This window comes from Capra hircus, chromosome 8 (assembly GCF_001704415.2).
Source record: "Capra hircus breed San Clemente chromosome 8, ASM170441v1, whole genome shotgun sequence".
Classification (NCBI taxonomy): domain Eukaryota; kingdom Metazoa; phylum Chordata; class Mammalia; order Artiodactyla; family Bovidae; genus Capra; species Capra hircus.
This window is the reverse complement of record NC_030815.1, coordinates 77261148-77279616: the sequence shown is the minus strand read 5'-3', so window position 1 is coordinate 77279616 and position 18469 is coordinate 77261148.

The following is an 18469-nucleotide window of genomic DNA, read 5'->3' as shown; positions in this document are numbered from 1 at the left end:
GAGAAGGGGTCAGAAGTGGCATTTCTCTGTCCAATCCAGAAGCTGTGGTTACAAACAAATTCTCTGACACCACAGAAGCCTTAGGGTCACAGCCAAGAATAGACTGGAGTCATGAAGTATGGAAATTTTTCTTTGATTTTTCTTTCCATTGATAAAATCAGCACATCCAAGCAGTTAGGTCTGAGTGAGGTCTCTGTAACGACACAGATTACTAACATGCCTTCATTTTGCAAATCCTCCCACCTAATTGTTCTTATGTTCCTGTAGTTTAATTAGGCTGATAGGCCATTAGGCCATTGTGAAGAGCTTAAGACATGCACCTGCCCAGTGAGGCTGATTTCCAATTACAGAACCATTCCAAAATCAGGAATGATTATAAAGACGGTATTGAAGGACAACAGTGTTCCAGGAAGGATTAAACTACACTGAATGTACTGGAGCAGAGGAAGCAGAAGCAATCATTCACATTTTAAATAGGCAGGAACACAGTATTAAAGAAGACATGCTTGGTACAGGTGCACCATATGGTGCTAATTGTCCTAAAAAAACTTACCTTTTTGCAGCTCTGTGTGTGTGTGTGGGTGTGTGTGTGTGCTCAGTTGTGTCTCTTTGTGACCCCATGGACTGTGGCCCACCAGGCTCCTCTGTCCATGGAATTTTCCAAGTAAGAATACCAGAATGGGTTGCCATTTCCTTCTCCAGAGGGTCTTTCCAACTCAGGTATTAAAGCATCTCTTGCATCTCTTGTATTGGCAGGTGGATTATTTACCACTTGCACCACATTTTACAATCTGTTAATAAAAACAACTTTTCATTTAAACTAAAGCAGGAAGAAAAGCATGCCATTGTCCATTCTTCTTCTGACTCTAAAGACAACAGCCGTTCATGATGATGAGTGTATTTTCCTTTATATGACAAAGGCCCTGTGACTGCCCTGGACGTAGAGTTCTTTCTACCCTGGTCATTAGTGGGCCGCTTGGCATTTCTATTACAAGAGACTCTAGAAAGTAGGCAGTAGTTCAGTTCAGTTCAGTTCAGTTGCTCAGTCGTGTCCAACTTTTTGAGACACCATGAACCACAGCACACCAGGCCTCCCTGTCCATCACCAACTCCCAGAGTCCACCCAAACCCACGTCCATCGAGTTGATGACGCCATCCAACCATCTCATCCTCTGTCGTCACCTTCTCCTCCTGCCCTCAATCTTTCCCAGCATCAGGGTCTTTTCAAATGAGTCAGCTCTTCTCATCAGGTGGCCAAACTATTGGAGTTTCAGCTTCAACATCAGTCCCTCCAATGAACACCCAGGACTCATCTCCTTTAGAATGGACTGGCTGGATCTCCTTGCAGTCCAAGGGACTCTCAAGAGTCTTCTCCAACACCACAGTTCAAAAGCATCAATTCTTTGGCACTCAGCTTTCTTCACAGTCCAACTCTCACATCCATACATGACCACTGGAAAAACAATAGCCTTGACTAGACGGATCTTTGTTGGCAAAGTAATATCTCTGCTTTTTAATATGCTGTCTAGGCTGGTCATAACCTTCCTTCCAAAGAGTAAGCGTCTTTTAATTGCATGGCTGCAATCACCATCTGCAGTGATTTTGGAGCCCAGAAAAATAAAGTCAGCCACTGTTTGCAGTTTCCCCATCTATCTGCCATGAAATGATGGGACCAGATGCCATGATCTTAGTTTTCTGAATGTTGAACTTTAAGTCAACTTTTCACTCTCTTCTTTCACTTTCATCAAGAGGCTCTTCAGTTCTTCTTCACTTTCTGCCATGAGGGTGGTGTCTTTTGCATATCTGAGGTTATTGATATTTCTCCCGGCAATCTTGATTCCAGCCTGTGCTTCCTCCAGCCCAGTGTTTCTCTTTTTTCTTTTTTATTTTCTGTAATGCTTTTTAATTCTTTTTTTTTAATTTTTATTTTTACTTTATTTCACTTTACAATACTGTATTGGTTTTGCCATACATTGACATGAATCCGCTATGGGTGTACATGAGCCAGTGTTTCTCATGATGTACTCTGCATATAAGTTAAATAAGCAGGTGACAATATACAGCCTTGACATACTCCTTTTCCTATTTGGAGCCAGTCTGTTGTTTCATGTCCAGTTCTAACTGTTGCTTCCTGACCTGTATACAGGTTTCTCAAGAGGCAGTTCAGGTGGTCTGGTATGCCCATCTTTTTCAGAATTTTCCACAGTTTATTGTGATCCACACAGTCAAAGGCTTTGGCATAGTCAATAAAGCAGAAATAGATGTTTTTCTGAAACTCTCTTGCTTTTTCCATGATCCAGTGGATGTTGGCAATTCGATCTCTGGTTCCTCTGCCTTTTCTAAAACCAGCTTGAACATCTGGAAGTTCATAGTTCACGTATTGCTGAAGCCTGGCTTGGAGAATTTTCAAATCAGCTCCCCTACTCACTCTGCCTCTAGCAAAATAGGAAGACAGTGACTGAAGTTAGGGATACATTCCATAGCCATGGAACAGAGAAAAGCACTCAAATATCAATCTTGCAATTTAGTTTTCTGACAACTGCCAACCACTTTTTTTTTTCTTTTTTCAACCATATCCTGTGGTTTGCAGGAGCTTAGTTTCGTGACTAGGAATTGAACCCAGGTCTACTGCAGTGAAAGCGTGGAGTTCTAACCACTAGAGTACCAGGGAATTCCCCAACCACTTTAGCATGAGAAACCAAGATTAGGAAAAAAAATGATGCCTTGCAAGTCATTTTACATGCAGAATCAGCTCCATATCTTCCATGTACTGGGCATGCTTCCAGTAATACTCATAAAATAAGAGGACTGTAGAATCCTAAGTCACTCAGAAATATCTCATTTCCTTGCACTCCCCAGCGCCCCCCCCACCTGGAAGTCATGTAAAGCTACCTATGATATAGTAATCTGTACATTACTGTAGCTAATAGGGGCTTCCCAGGTGGCTCAGTGGTAAAGATTCCATCTGCCATTGCAGAAGACAAGAGACACAGGTTCAATCCCTGGGTCACAAAGATCCCCTGGAGTAGGAATGGCAATCCACTCCAGGATTCTTGCCTGGAAAATTTCATGGACAGAGGAGCCTGATGGGCTACAGTCCATGGGGTCACAAAAAGTGGGACATGACTGAGCGACTAAACAAAGGCACATAGCTAAAAGGAGAATTGGGGCATTATTCCCTGGTCTAAGCTAAGTTCCTTCAACTTCAGAGTACCTACCTCATTTCGTAATTATTCACTCATGTCTGTCTGACCCACTAGATAGACTACTAATTCCTATATATCTCCAGTACTAGTACCTGGCATCTAGTAGACAGTCAGTACATGTTTTTTCAATGTATGATTAATGCAAAATTACTAACCTTCACATAAATAGGGATAGTTAATTCAATCACTGTTAAAAAATTTTTTTAAATAGCTCATCCAGAATACATACTTAGAATAAAAATTGCAAATGATATGCCAGCATATAACCGAAAAATTAGAAATCTTCCTCCCAGCTCAGTTTCATTCCTCACAGTCAACTACAGTGAACACTGGTGTCACTGTTCATTTTTCTCAGCATATAATAAACTATACAGTGAGTTATAACTATCAAACTGGAGTGAATGAGTCTTCTTTCAAACCTTAATGCCAGAATTACTTTCACCTTCTATTTCTTGGCAACATCAAGCACCTGGTTCTGCTTATCTTATAATAAACTGTACTGAACAATGATTAATGAACAAAGTGCTGGCAACTGGTCTTCATGATAATCAGCAAGGCCAGTCTGCAATTCGGGTGTTGTCTCCCATGAAGCTAAAGGGAATCATTGAAACACCCCAATGCCCAATGTGAATAGGTGTACTTAAGTAACCAGATTCTTTCTGCTTATATGAGCAAATTTGAAAAGCTGTTACAGGAAACAGGAAACAGCAAGCTGGCTGCCACTGCTGGCAAGTGTGAAATATGATTCAGCAGCTAAGCGTCCACCTCTGGACCCGAACTATCCCTGTTCGAATCTGTTCAAATCCGGCCCCTAGTTCAAATCCCAGCCCCACTGCCTTAGATATTTATGTAACCACTCTGTGCCTCGGTTTCCCCATTTGTAAAGTGCAAATAAACATATATTCTCCTGTACAGTTTTGTGATAGTAAAGTTAAATCATGTAAAGCACTTAGACAAATGCCTCACAGAGAAAGGCTATAAAATACACTTGTTCTTCATCAAGGTATAATTTATAGACAATAAATGTATAGATTTTAAGTGTACATTTTGACGAATACATACACCCATGTGACTATCACCCCAATCAAGATGGAGCACATTTTCATCATTTCAGAAAGCTCCCCGGTCCACTCTGCCTCACCCCCATACTCCCATATTCCCAGGCAAGCCTGACAGATTTTCTTTCCACTAGAGATCAGTTCAGATAAATGGTTCAGCTGGAACATCATATAAATGGATTCATACAGCACATGCTCTTTTGTCTCTTGTTTTTCTCGTCCAGCACAATGAACGTAAGTTTTGTCTGTCATTCTGTTTTCATCACTGTTCCTCCACTCTATAACTACACCACCATTTATATGTCCCTTCTACTCTTGATTGGCATTTAGCTTGTTTTAGTTTTTGTAGAATATTTGTTTTTCAGAAAAATTTCTATTTGCTGCACACTCTTAAGGAGTTTCAGGATATGTTAAGCTTTACATAGATAAACTGAAATGTGAAGAATGCATGGTTTACCCACATGGAGGTTTGCTCCTGTTTTTTTTTTTTTTTTTTCTTTTTCTTTTTTTTGGCCATGCCACTTAGCTTTCAGTATCTTAGTTCTTTAACCAGAGATCGAACCTGGGCCCTGGGCAGTGAAAACATGGAGTCCTAACCACTGAACCGCCAAGGAATTCCTGGAATTTTGCTCCTTATCATCCTTCCTCTCCCTCATAATCTTGCTGAATCTTTTTACTTATATGTCATTCTTCATGGGGACTTTCAAGATGGTTGGCTTCAGGCCACAAACTGATGGTCACTCTTGGTTGAATAGGGTGTTGATTAGCTGCTCCTACACAGCACATAACAGTACTGCCACTCTACCGCACTCTGAGAAAAATCATTTGGCTTTTCTAAGCCTCCGATAAAAGTAAGAGTTATGCTAACATTTAACTTCATAGAATTCTAAAGCAAGAATGTAAATTAAAAATATATAAGAAATGTAAGAAACACTTTGTAGTTTGCAATATTATAGGAAAGTACCATGCATCTTCGAAGTGAGCTTTGGTTACACAAAACAGATTTAGGCTCCAGTAGTTTGCAAGGTCAGAGAAGGCAATGGTACCCCACTCCAGTGTTCTTGCCTGGAGAATCCCAGGGATGGGGAGCCTGGTGGGCTGCCATCTATGGGGTCGCACAGAGTCGGACATGACTGAAGCGACTTAGCAGCAGTAGCAGCAGCAGTTTGCAAGGTACAGAAGCATTGATCAGCTGAAAATGTTGTTACTTAGGAGCCATGATAAACTTAACCCCATTTATGGGACAGATTGGCCAGTTCTTCAAAGCATCTGTGCAAAACAAAGACTCAAATTCTCATTAGAATTCATCCATCAAAATTCCACCTGCCCTTTTCTGAGATGGGCATCTCAAACAGTTGGGAATTATTTGCTCTCTTTGACCATCCGTTCATCAAGGTCTGGCCACAGAGAACAGGCCATGTGGAAAGTGAGAGTTTCTGCATCTACTTAAACCAAAGGAACCAAACAGAAGGAAACAATATGTTCTTGGGGACTCAGGAGAGGTCCTCCTGTTGCAGTCTGACTTGAGTATTGCTTCCATAGCAACGGACTTCAGCGTTCTCAAACAAGAGCCAAGAGCTCAAAGGAGGCTGCAGCTGGACACTCGAAAAAGTTTTTTCTCAAAAGCTACAAAAGTACTCAAAAAGAATTCAATTAAAATTCCATCTAAAATTGGCGGGGCTGGGGGATCGTCTAGATGATCTGAAGATAAAGTTAATTTCTTAAATATTCTCTTTTCCATCTTCCCATTAATACAGGAATATGTTTCAGGAGAATTTCATTCAGGTTACAGTTTTTCACAAATGCCTCTGGTCCAAAAGGACAGGCATTGTCCAGATATCAATAGCAAGGAGTAGGTCAGAGACCGAGAGAATTGTCCCAGCAAGCTGGCCAGAGCCTGGGGCGCCCTGAGAGGATGAGGTGAGATTGGGGCTCCAGAAGTGACTCCCTATGGTGGCCTGCTGCAACTGTATAGGAACAGGTGTTTATTTCTCTACCCCTCCTTATAATAAGCTGTTATAAATGCCTGATTGCAGAAGTAATCAGCTGTATTTTGTAGAAAAATATTCATAACTGAAGGAGAAAATAAAAACATCCATATCCCATCACAAAGTATAACAAGTACTAATAATCTGTGGGATATAGTCATTCAATGTGTCTGTGTGCATGTGTGTGGGTGTGGGTGTGTGTTTTAAAATAGACCACTACTATGATTTATTTTGAGGCCAGCTTTTCCCTCGTAATATATCACAGACACTTTTTTAAAAATATTTATTTGGCTGCGCTAGGTCTTAGTTGCAGCATGTGGGATCTTCAGTCTTCACTGAGGTACTAAAAAAGGGATCTTTTTTAGTTGGGGCATGCAAAATCTTTAATTGCAGCATGTAAACTCTTAGTTGCGGCATGTGGGATCTAGTTTCCTGATCAGGGATAGCACCCTGGCCCCCTGCATTAGAAGCATGGAGCCTTATCTAGTGGACCACCAGGGAAGTCACTATTATAAACACCCTTGATTTTTAAGTATTCTCCTACATCATCATTTGTAAATGGCTGCTGTATATCCCACTGTATCACTGTACCAGAATCTAACCAATCTCTTACAGTTGACTATTCCAGATATTTCCCATTTTTCATGAGTATCAGCAATACACAGCCTTGTATTCAACTCTCCGCACACTCATGATTAGCTCCTTGTAACACATACAAAAATGCTAGAGACACATAGAGATTTTGTCTCCCAACATATTTCCTTTTTAATGCTAAGACTCAGGACAAAGCCAAATGATCAAACTATGAATGGATAATGTATTTCCAGTACAAATTCAGCCTACTAGCTCAATTGCTGGCAATCAAGAAGGTCACTGAAATGTAATAGCAAGTCAGGACTTGTGTAGGATTTTATACACTACTGCCATCCACTTTGTGAAAATCCTGGGTAAATGACACACCAGGTTATCTTCATTCAATTAAAGATTAATTTTCTAGTTCCTTATTTGAAAGTGAAAATGATCTCTCTATTTTTTTCAATGGGTTTTTGTACTGCCAACACAGATTAACTGGATATGAATAAAACAAAAGGAAGTTTGAGCGCTAATTCCTGACCCCACTTAAAGCTAGTCCAGGAGGAAAGAAGTCCTAGTCCATGGAGAATCAAAAAGTATCGTTCCCGCTGGTACCACTGAATACAGGGCATGCTGATGGCAGAGGACAGGTGAGCACTGCCTAGGTCCTGGGGCCTGGGTCTGTTCTTCCAGTTAGGGGAGGATCAGCAGTTTCACCAGCAAAAGCAGGATCCGGAATTGTGTCCTGTCTCCTCAGGATGCACAAGAGAGCAGCCATGGTGCCTTCTTTGCAGGGAGAGGGAGTCAACTCCCTGTTAAACAACCACACTACACACCTGTTCTGTACTTAGCTCTTGGCCACTCCTTTGCAGGAGAAGCCATCCACAGAACCCAGGAGGTAGAGGAAAGGATCCTTTCCTACCCCTACAATCTCTAAACTGGAGATTATAACAGCTACCCCAAAGAATCAGCTTTCAGTATTAAATAAATGGGTGGGGTTTGGCCCATAGAAGAATTCAATAAATTTTAGCAGTGATGATAAAGAGAAGGAAAATATTGCCTAGCTCACTCCTCTGCAAAGAAATGCAGATTACCCAGCATGTTCACAATAATGATGGTTCAAAGATTAGTCTTTCCATTACACTCTGCACTAAAGATTTCTCTACATGCAGAAAGTGATATTAGCAATGATCTTGATAGTGATTTTACTGAACTTCTCACTAACCCAGTTTGAAAGGAAATTTCTAGGACTGTTATTCTCCTGAAACTTGTCTGCCGAAGCAAAAATGGCATGTAAGACCAGGTTTGGATTCTAGTTTAGCCACTTCATCTCCGAGACTCTATTAGGAGATAACTGTACCTCCTCATTCTGACAAATAATGAGATAGTAAGATAAGAAAAGTGGCTAGTACTGTTTGTCATATACCATATGTTCAATCCATGGGCTACTTTTGTAGTTATCACCATCATGTTCTTTGTCATAATCATTAAAGATGATGGCTTTCTGTGAATGAGGACCAAAAAGGAGGGTAATAAGCACCAGAACTGGAAAGAAAGAAAGGACACATGATCAGAATATTAAGTTTTTAAAGGCAGAATGTGTTGATGGAGAATAGAGGGGTACATGTGAATAATATGTGATAAAGTTGGTAAAACTAAATAATACTAGAGTCTAAGTAGTACAAAATTATCTCGTTTGCTGTGTGTTTAAAAAAAACTTTTTTACTGTAAAATGTTTGGAAAAATTCAAGGCTACCATTTCTCTCTCTCCTTCTCATCCTCATTTTGCTGTCAACCCTACAGCATTCCCATTGCCCCGACCCCTACCCGCCCACCCACCCCCCGTCCACACACACACGCACACACAAATACTTAAAGGCAAGGATGATTGATTTTTCCTTGTGCCTTGATATTTCACATAGAGTGAAGAACTTGTAATTCACTTCCTGGCCTAAATTGCAAGCTGTTTTTATGACAGTGGTTCCCTCCCTTCCCCCAGAAGTCATACTTTTTATTTCCTTCTGGTTCAGCTGACAGCTCCAATTTGTCCACATCAGCAATCAATGTCTCTCACATCCCAGAACCCTCCCTCCCACGCTGTTGCTCTCAGGCCCCCAACTTCTGGAGTCAAATAGTTTCTCACCAGGAAACTACAGAGAGGAAGAAGATGGGGCCTGGGATTGAAACCCTCTTTCCAGAGCACTTGAAATGTCAAAGTCAACTGCGGTTTTCTCTTGTTGCTATGGCACAGGTGACACTGTAGAGTCGCCAGCCTGGAAACTGACAGACACAGATCAGCACGCACTGGTTGCCATGGTGAGGAAGAAGCTAAGCATGCTTTCTCCATGCCTATTGGCACCTGGCACGTCAGGAACCCAGAGCTGCAAGAGGGTGCTAAAAGCCCTCATCAAATCATTAACATTTAGGCAGGAATTCAATTGTGCTCGACTGTCTGAGGGTGATGCTTCACTAAAGAGATTGTCACAGGGAGGAGAAATGCTGGACCCTTCAGAAACCTGGACAACAAAGTATTAAAAGCAAATTCCATGATTTTTTAACTGACTTGTTCTTGTTCTTTTTCAAAGGAAGTTTCATTAACTCCATAAAGAAATGTTTAATCTTTGGCAATCAACTTCCTTTAGTTTAATATTTGTCAAAATGCTGTCCCCAAGCTAACAAATCAGAAACAAAGATCATGGCATCCAGTCCCATCACTTCATGGCAAATAGATAGGGAAACAATGAAAACAGTAACAGACTTTATTTTCTTGGGCTCCAATATCACTGCAGATGGTGACTGCGGCCATGAAATTAAAAGATGTTTGTTCCTTGGAAGAAAAGCTATAACCAACCTAGACAGCATATTAAAAAGCAGAGACATTACTTTGCCAACAAAGGTCTGTCTAGTCAAAGCTAAGCTTTTTCCAGGAGTCTTGTATGGTTGTGAAAGTTGGACCATAAAGAAGGCTGAGTGCCAAAATATTGATGCTTTTGAACTGTGGTGTTGGAGAAGACTCTTGAGAGTCTTTGGACTGCAAGGAGATCCAACCAGTCCATCCTAAAGGACTGTCTGAATATTTATTGGAAGGACTGATGCTGAAGCTCAAACTCCAATACTTTGGCCACCTGATGAGAAGAACTGACTCATTGGAAAAGACCCTGATTCTGGGAAAGATTGAAGGTAGGAGGAGAAGGGGACGACAGAGGATGAGATGGTCGGATGGCATCACCAACTCTATGGACATGAGTCTGAGCAAGCTCCAGGAGTTGGTGATGGACAGGGAAGCCTGGTGTGCTGCAGTCCATGGGGTTGCAAAGAGTCAGACATGACTGAGCGACTGAACTGAAGCTAACAAATCAAAATCTGTGAGGGTGGGGCCCAGGCACCAGCAGTTTTAACGATGTCCCGAAGGTCTTAGGTGCACCGATGTTTGAAAAATACTACTCTTGTATAGCTGTATAACTTGAAAGTTTCATAATAAAACAACAATTCCTGTCAGTAGCACCAAAACATGGGCTTTCCAGGTAGCGCAGTGGCGAAGAACCTGCCTGACAATGCAGAAGCTGCAGGAGACACAGGTTCGATCTGGAAGATCCCCCAGAATAGGAAATGGCAACCCACTCCAGTATTCTTGCCTGGGAAATTCCATGGACAGAGGAGCCTAACAGGCTACAGTCCATGGGGACACAAAGAGTAGAACACGACTGAGCGTGTAGCATGAGTACCAGCGAGCACCAAAATACCTCACCATTCTGGATCCTTTTTGTCATGTCCTTACAACACCATGGCTCCCTAAGAGCTGCACTCTTTTTAAAGATATTTGTCTACCAAACAAATTGCATGTACAGTCAGCCCTAGGTATCCTCGGATTCCACAACCACAGATTCAACAGTCCTGGTCTCAGGCAGTTGAATCAGTTGATGCAAAATCCATAGATTTCGCTGATAGTACTGTGTAATTTTCTATTGGGAACTTGAGCATCAGCAGACTTAGGTGTCTGCCAGGGGACTCAGAACCAATCTCCACGGATATCGAGGGATGATTATATTGAATGATAGTGATTTCCCCTTTTTATCAAATACTCGTGTAACCCCCTTCAGCCCAGGTGAAAGCATATTGCTTACTACACTTTCAGAGATTAACAACAATCATTCAAAGTCTTTAGTCCTACCTTCACTGACCCTTAGTGATCTGAGCATCCGAAATCAAGATTACAGAAACGGCTGAAGAACTCCATCAAAGAGAGGTTCTGAGATTCTGACTCATGTTAAACAGAAGCAATAACAAGATCCACCCTCCTCCTAAGGAATGTAAACTTATTTATTCTTTCATTACTTATAACCACCCCTGTCCTATTGTGGATAGAATTTAAAGTAATTCACAAAGATTCATACAATAACCTAAATTGGCACAACCTTCTACTTGTTTCCTAATAGCTCATTTCCCTTTCCTTTACAGTATTACTATTCCTCATTTTTAGCTGAAACACATGGCTACCCACATTTCTCAGCTGTCCTTATAGCTAGGTGTACCCAAATGCCTAAGGTCTGGTCTCTCCGTGTGTCTGTGTGTATGCTCAGTCATGTCTGACTCTTTGTGACCCCATGGACTGTAGCCCACCGGGTTCCCCTGTCCTTGGAATTTCCCAGGTAAGAATACTGGAGCAGGTTGCCATTTCCTTCTCCAGGGGATCTTCCTGAAGGCCTGGTCATTGGGATGTAAACGAAAGCTCTTTGCACAACTTCTAGGAAGTATCCTTAAAAGAGAGGATTGGTGTGTCCTTTCCTGATGATTGTGGACATGATGGTAAGAGTAACCTTCTTGGATTATGAGTTAGAAGTTGTGTGTTGAAGATGACAGAGCAACACATTAGAAGTCTGGGCTCCTAATGATCGTGGAACTGCCATGCCAAACTTGGACTACTTACCCAGAATTCTACCTGAGAAAAAAATGAAGCTTGTATGGTGGCTCAGACTGTAAAGAAATGGCATTGAAACATGTATACTATCATGTAAGAATCGAATCACCAGTCTATGTCCGATGCAGGATACAGCATGCTTGGGGCTGGTGCACAGGGATGACCCAGAGGGATGTTGTGGGGAGGGAGGTGGGAGGGGGGTTCATGTTTGGGATTGCATGTACACCCGTGGTGGATTCATGTCAATGTATGGCAAAACCAATACAGTATTGTAAAGTAAAATAAAGTAAAAATAAAAATTAAAAAAATAATAATATATAACTAAAAAAGAAAAGAAACTGCCTGCAATGTAGGAGACCTGGGTTTGATCCCTGAGTTGGGAAGATCCCCTGGAGAAGGGAATGGCAACACACTCTAGTATTCTTGCCTGGAGAATTCTATGGCCAGAGGAACCTGATGGGCTACTATCCATGGGGTTGCAAAGAATTAGACAGGACTGAGCACCTAACACTTTTACTTTCACTTCTTCTTGATTAAGCCACTGGCATTTTGAGTTTTTCATTCCAAAGGCAAATCTAATACTTACCACTAAGTCAAATGAGGGAAAAAAGGTTAACAAACATGCAATAAAGAGAGAAATAAACTTAGGACAAAAATAAATACCATAAAGTCTTATGTATTTGCTGTGAATAAGTTGCAACTTTAGCTTTAAGCTTTCTAATGGTCAGTGCAACAATAAGACCTTTAAGGACACATCTCAGTGTCATAAGGTTTTTCGTTTTTTGTTTTTTCCATTGCTCAGGAGAAAAACAACTGTTCCTGATGCTAAGAGCAAATTATTTTATCTTAAGAGCTCAACATTCAGAAAACGAAGATCATGGCATCCAGTCCCATCACCTCATGGAAAATAGATGGGGAAACAGTAGCAACAGTGTCAGACTTTATTTTGGGGGGCTCCAAAATCACTGCAGATAGTGACTGCAGCCATGAAATTAAAAGACGCTTACTCCTTGGAAGGAAAGTTATGACCAACCTAGACAGCATATTGAAGAGCAGAGACATTACTTTGCTGACTAAGGTCTGTCTAGTCAAGGCTATGGTTTTTCCTGTGGTCATGTATGGATGCGAGAGTTGGACTGTGAAGAAGGCTGAGCGCCAAAGAATTGATGCTTTTGAACTGTGGTGTTGGAGAAGACTCTTGAGAGTCCCTTGGACTGCAAGGAGATCCAACCAGTCCATTCTGAAGGAGATCAGCCCTGGGATTTCTTTGGAAGGAATGCTGCTAAAGCTGAAACTCCAGTACTTTGGCCACCTCATGTGAAGAGTTGACTCATTGGAAAAGACTCTGATGCTGGGAGGGACTGGGGGCAGGAGGAGAAGGGGACGACAGAGGATGAGATGGCTGGATGGCATCACAGACTCAATGGACATGAGTCTGAGTGAACTCCAGGAGTTGATGATGGACAGGGAGGCCTGGCATGCTGCAATTCATGGGGTCGCAAAGAGTCGGACACGACTGAGCAACTGAACTGAACTGAACTGAAGAGTCTCCATAAGGAGGGTGTCCATTCTGTAATATAGTAACAGCAACTTCCACAACTTCCTTATGGTAGAAACAATTGTTTCATGATGTTCTTCAATACAGGCCAGGAGAATCCAAGTTCAGGTAATTTGACATTGCCCTGTCCACCAGTTTACATAGTGTGCTAGACTGATGGCCCTCCTATCTCTCGCAACCACTAGCTAGGTAGGACTTAAAGAGGTAACAGGTGAGAGGATAAGAAGTGGTTTAAGAAGCCAAATTCTTATACACTCAACCCATCTCCAACTTGTCTACCACCCACATCACCACCATCAACGAGAAATGAGCAGAGTTGATATATCTTCTCTTTTATATTCCCCAACCTTTCTTTTTCTCCTTAAAAAGAAAAAACCTTGAAGTCATTTTAATTTAAATTTTATAGATTATTTTAAACCTGTTAAAATTTGTGTGTGTGTGTCTGTGTGCACTGGAGGAGGAATTCAGTGTGTAATTTTTCCATTTCTAATCCCTACATATCTCTGAATTGTACAATACAGGTAGATAATGAATAAAACTCAGGTATGTAAGGCAGTCATTTACCAAGGGAAAAAAAAGGCCACAGGGACTAAGAATTTAACTTATGGGTCATGTATACTAACTATGGATACAAAGTGGCAAACATTAGCAGTTTATATCCAATAAAACAAACCAAAATGTTTTCCAACACAACATTCTTTTGCTAGGGGCAGAAAAGTCACAGAGACACAATTTCAAAATTTCTAGTGAGATGCCTTCTGATGGAATCTCATGCCTGCTCCATTGACTCTCCAGCATTTCAAGCAGGATCTTGCCCTGCAAAGACCTGCTACTCTTGCCTGGGTTTCTTTCTGGCTTTATCCTGTTGAACGAATGATTTGTGAGAGTGTGTGAGGGAAGTGAGTGGTGAACATGCACTACCTAGACCATTTGGTTGCATACTTCACATCCAGTGTGTTCCCTTTATATACTTTGGCTAGGTTTTGTTAAGACATGCTTTCCTATCACCCAACATTATTGAGAACAGAAGGATACATTGGTTTTTGTTCGGTGGTTTTTACCCTGAGCATTACTTGTTTTCATGATGCAGATATTGTTCTTAATTTGGTAGAGAGCTGAGAAGTCTATCTGCAATCATTCCAAGTAACTCAAGTCCCAGAGAAACAACACAAAATGAATTCCTCTTGATCCCTCAGAGAGGATGATGGAACATCTATTTTCCCCCAATTAATCTAAATTAACTGTCCAATTCCCCTAGGCAGCTACAGGCAAACATCTCAGAATTTTTATCACACTGATCTAGTTGCTATCCCCCGGTGGTTCCAAGCCACCTTTTCATTTATACATGGAATTCACAAAGAAATTCATTTCCCACAAACAATCTCTAATTAGGGTCAGCTTAGTCTGAAAGTGTGCAGCAAATAGGAAAATGAGAGGATTAGAAAATATCCTTTATAGCAGCTACAAATAACTTTTTAATCAATCTGGATATTCCTCTCCAAGAAGTCACTCTTCTCTTCCATCGAGGAATTACGCAATTTTTGCCTGTCATTAGCAACAATCTCAGCATCATGCATAATAAAAGTAATAGAGATAATTTTTTTAAATGCCAACCAACATCTGGACAGATTTTTCTCATTTAAAACAGCTTTCATTTGCATTATCATCTCCTGTGATCTTACATCTGCTTTGTGCGCAGTAAAGTGGGTGTTTTTATTTCATTTCACAGGGACAAGGCTAAGGGGTTCGCTGTGGAAACTCATGTTACTGTGGTTTTTCTGATCAACCTTAGACAAGCTGATAATGATGTCTCTGAATCTCAGTAAAGCTATAAAATGAGGATAAAAATAGTACCTACCACAGACGGGTGCTGTGATGTGCAGTAACAGACATGCAGTAACCCTATAAAGTCTCGTAACTGCTGGTTGAGGATGGAGGGGCGAGTTGGTCTTCCCAAGGACGGAGAGTTTAATCTGCAGAACCAGGAAGAACCTGGCCTCTCAACTCCAGACCTGGGGCTTCCCTGAAGCAAGAATCTACTAAGGAGTGAAACTGGGGCTTCCCTGGTGGCTCAGTAGTAAAGAATCTGCCTGCCGATGCAGGAGACATGGATTCAATCCCTGATTCAGAAGATCTCACAGGTCACAGAGCAACTAAGCCTGTGTACCACAGCTACTGAGCCCACGCTCTAGAGCCGGGGAGCCACGACGACTGAGCTCTCACGCCTTAGCTACCGAAGCGCACATGCCCTACAGCCTGTGCGCCACAACAAGAAAAGCCACCGCACATCGCAACTAGAGAGCAGCCCCACTCACCACAATTAGAGGAAAAAAACACCGAGCAGTGAAAATGCACCACAGCCAGAAGTAAATTTTTAAAAAAAAATTTTTTAAAGGAGCAAAACCCAAGGTCAGATCAGACATTTAACAACACTTACACCTCTCTTTCTGCCATCCCATCAGCTATATGAGCTGATGTGACCTTAAAGAATGAAAGAGTTAGATAACTGACTCTTCTCTGGGGCTGCAATGCCTCACAAACATTTGATGATCAATGGAAGAGTCTGTAAATAATAAACAGAACTCGCAGAATGGTGCTTGGAATCCTAAAGCCTGGAAAATCTGTCACGTATTGCTTCTCTGATCCACCACGCATAGGGAAAATGCACAACGCTGAATTCCCCAGATGGCCACAAGGTGGCAGAATGTCACCAGCAAGGACTCTCAAGCCCATACATCATGATGGAGCAAATCAGGCCAGGGCGCTGATTGGTGTCTGACACCCAAGATGACAAAAGAAATAGTCCAATTAACATCAGCCCTAAACTAAAGTTAGTGCCAAACATTTTGCAAATGCTATTCTTCTGCCTAAATGCTCAGCTCTTATTCCAGACAGTAACATAGGCACCTCATCAATCTTCAACCACAAAAAGGAACTTTGAGGTGACCATCCCAACACATATGACTACTTCTACTTATATTAATCCCAGCTTTTAAACATATAGCTTTAGGTGTTGGGAGCCATCCTCCAGAATCCCCAGAGCTCTCTTATATAATATTTTCATATAAAGATGAAGATATCTAAAAAATTTAATTATTTCCATATAACTCAATTACCATAGAAATTTTAAAACCTGGATTTTCCTACTCACCTACCTATTTCTGAGCTATCTTCTCTTTTACTCTCTACAAAAGTGAATGTTTCAACATTATAAAGCATTATTGTTCAATTTAAAATAAATTAAAATGACAAAAAATAAAATTTTTTTAAAGTGAATTTTAAGGAATAATGGAATAATTTAAATAATAGCCTAACAATATACAAGATTTTACACAGACTTGTATTGTTTTAGAGTTAGATGGTAACTGGGAGATTATTTATGAATTCTTTAATGCTCTTCTTTTCCCATGGCAGAAAGTAGTAGTTCCAGAAGTTAGGTAACTTGCCTAAGATAACACAGAAAGTCAGTTCAGAACTGACACCTGAACTTTTGTCATCTGACTTTCAGGATTGTTGTTCAGTCGCCCAGTAGTGTCTGACCCTTGGGACCCCATGGACTGCAGCATGCCAGGCATCCCTGCCCTCACCATCTCCTGGAGTTTTCCCAAGTTCATGTTCATTGCATCAGTGATGCCGTCCAGCCATCTCATCCCCTATTGCCATCTTCTCCTGCCCTCAATCTTTCCCAGCATCAGGGACTTTCAGGATAGTTTGGACTAATTTTGATCTTTTATTTAACTATGTCAGAAAATTCATGATTGTCCTTTACCTTATAGAATAGAAAAGCCACTTGTAAGAAGAGAAAATTCCAGTCCAGTATCATGTCATGCGTTCTAACAGTTCAGCTGGTTCTGTGATAGAAATTCAATAGCAGTTGAGACAATTTCTGAGAAGTATCATGATTACTACAGTGATAAAGATCCCTCCACGGAAAAAGAAAAAAATTAAAACCCTAACAGATAATCTAGGAGTGAGTCTCTCTAGGACTTGAAAAAGAACCTACCGGGTCACAGCCACTCCACTGAGATATGAGATTGAATAAAATTCAGGCAGAAGGAACAAAATGCCTCTCCAGGGACTCTGGAGACCCAGAGCTTGTCTTGGAAGGTGTGATTATAAAGTAATGAGACTGATTTTAAAAGAAACACAACCAGTGCTTACCCATCTAAGTGAGCAGTCACTTTGGGAAGCTGTGTATTTCTGCCAGAAATGCTGCAGCCACTTAAACACCAACTCTTCTTTGGGACTTGCCTTCAGAGTTTCACCATATTCTGCCAAATCACTACCATGGGCATAAATCTTGGTCATATGAGGGTGGATTTGTTTCTGAGAAAACCTCCAGCCTGCTCTTGGAAGTAAGATGGGTAGTCAAGGCAGACAGTAATATTTTGGGATAAAACTGAGTTGCATATAGTCATTGGGTCAATTCCCCCTGTGGTTTATAAATTTGACCAGATGGTTCATCTAAGGGAAAGATTCACCTATTGAGGGGAGTCAGGGAAAAAAAATTAAGGTATTACAAATTTATGCATTGCTGATTTCAAAATAAAGACTTCTTAATTCCAGTTCTTAATCATTTTGCATCCACTGATGAGTTACTCTTTGTCTCTCCACTCATGTCTTAGTTCCTCTAAGGGAAAAAGCCGATTATTAGATTAAACAACATGAAATTGCACACTCAGCCATATTTGATCTACACAAATCATGCAATTCAAGCTCATACATTTGACATCGTAATCTTTAGCAAAGTAGCAAAAATTAGCCAACAGTGTGAAGCGATATCACCATGTTGAGATGGATGTCAACACTGAATCACCAGAAAATGCTCCTGAGCAGCCCCATGAGAGGTAAACATCAGTTTCCACCCTCCATAGTTCTAGTTTCTACACATTTAGGGGATTTTTCACTCTCTAATTTAAACTGCATACTTGAGGGTGAAAATGCCAGCCATGCATGCCAGCAAAGAGCCTCTCACAAACAGGACTATTCTCAGTCTCATTCTAAGTCATAACCGACATATCATGGCCTTATTCCACACATTTGGAAGCAGATATACCAACCTGGTCCCTCTAGGTCCTGGGACTCAACTAGATAGGTCAGATGGTTCAATTTGAACTTAACTGATGTCATTAAGGAACTGAGTGTACACTTGGCCTTTCCAACTCCCT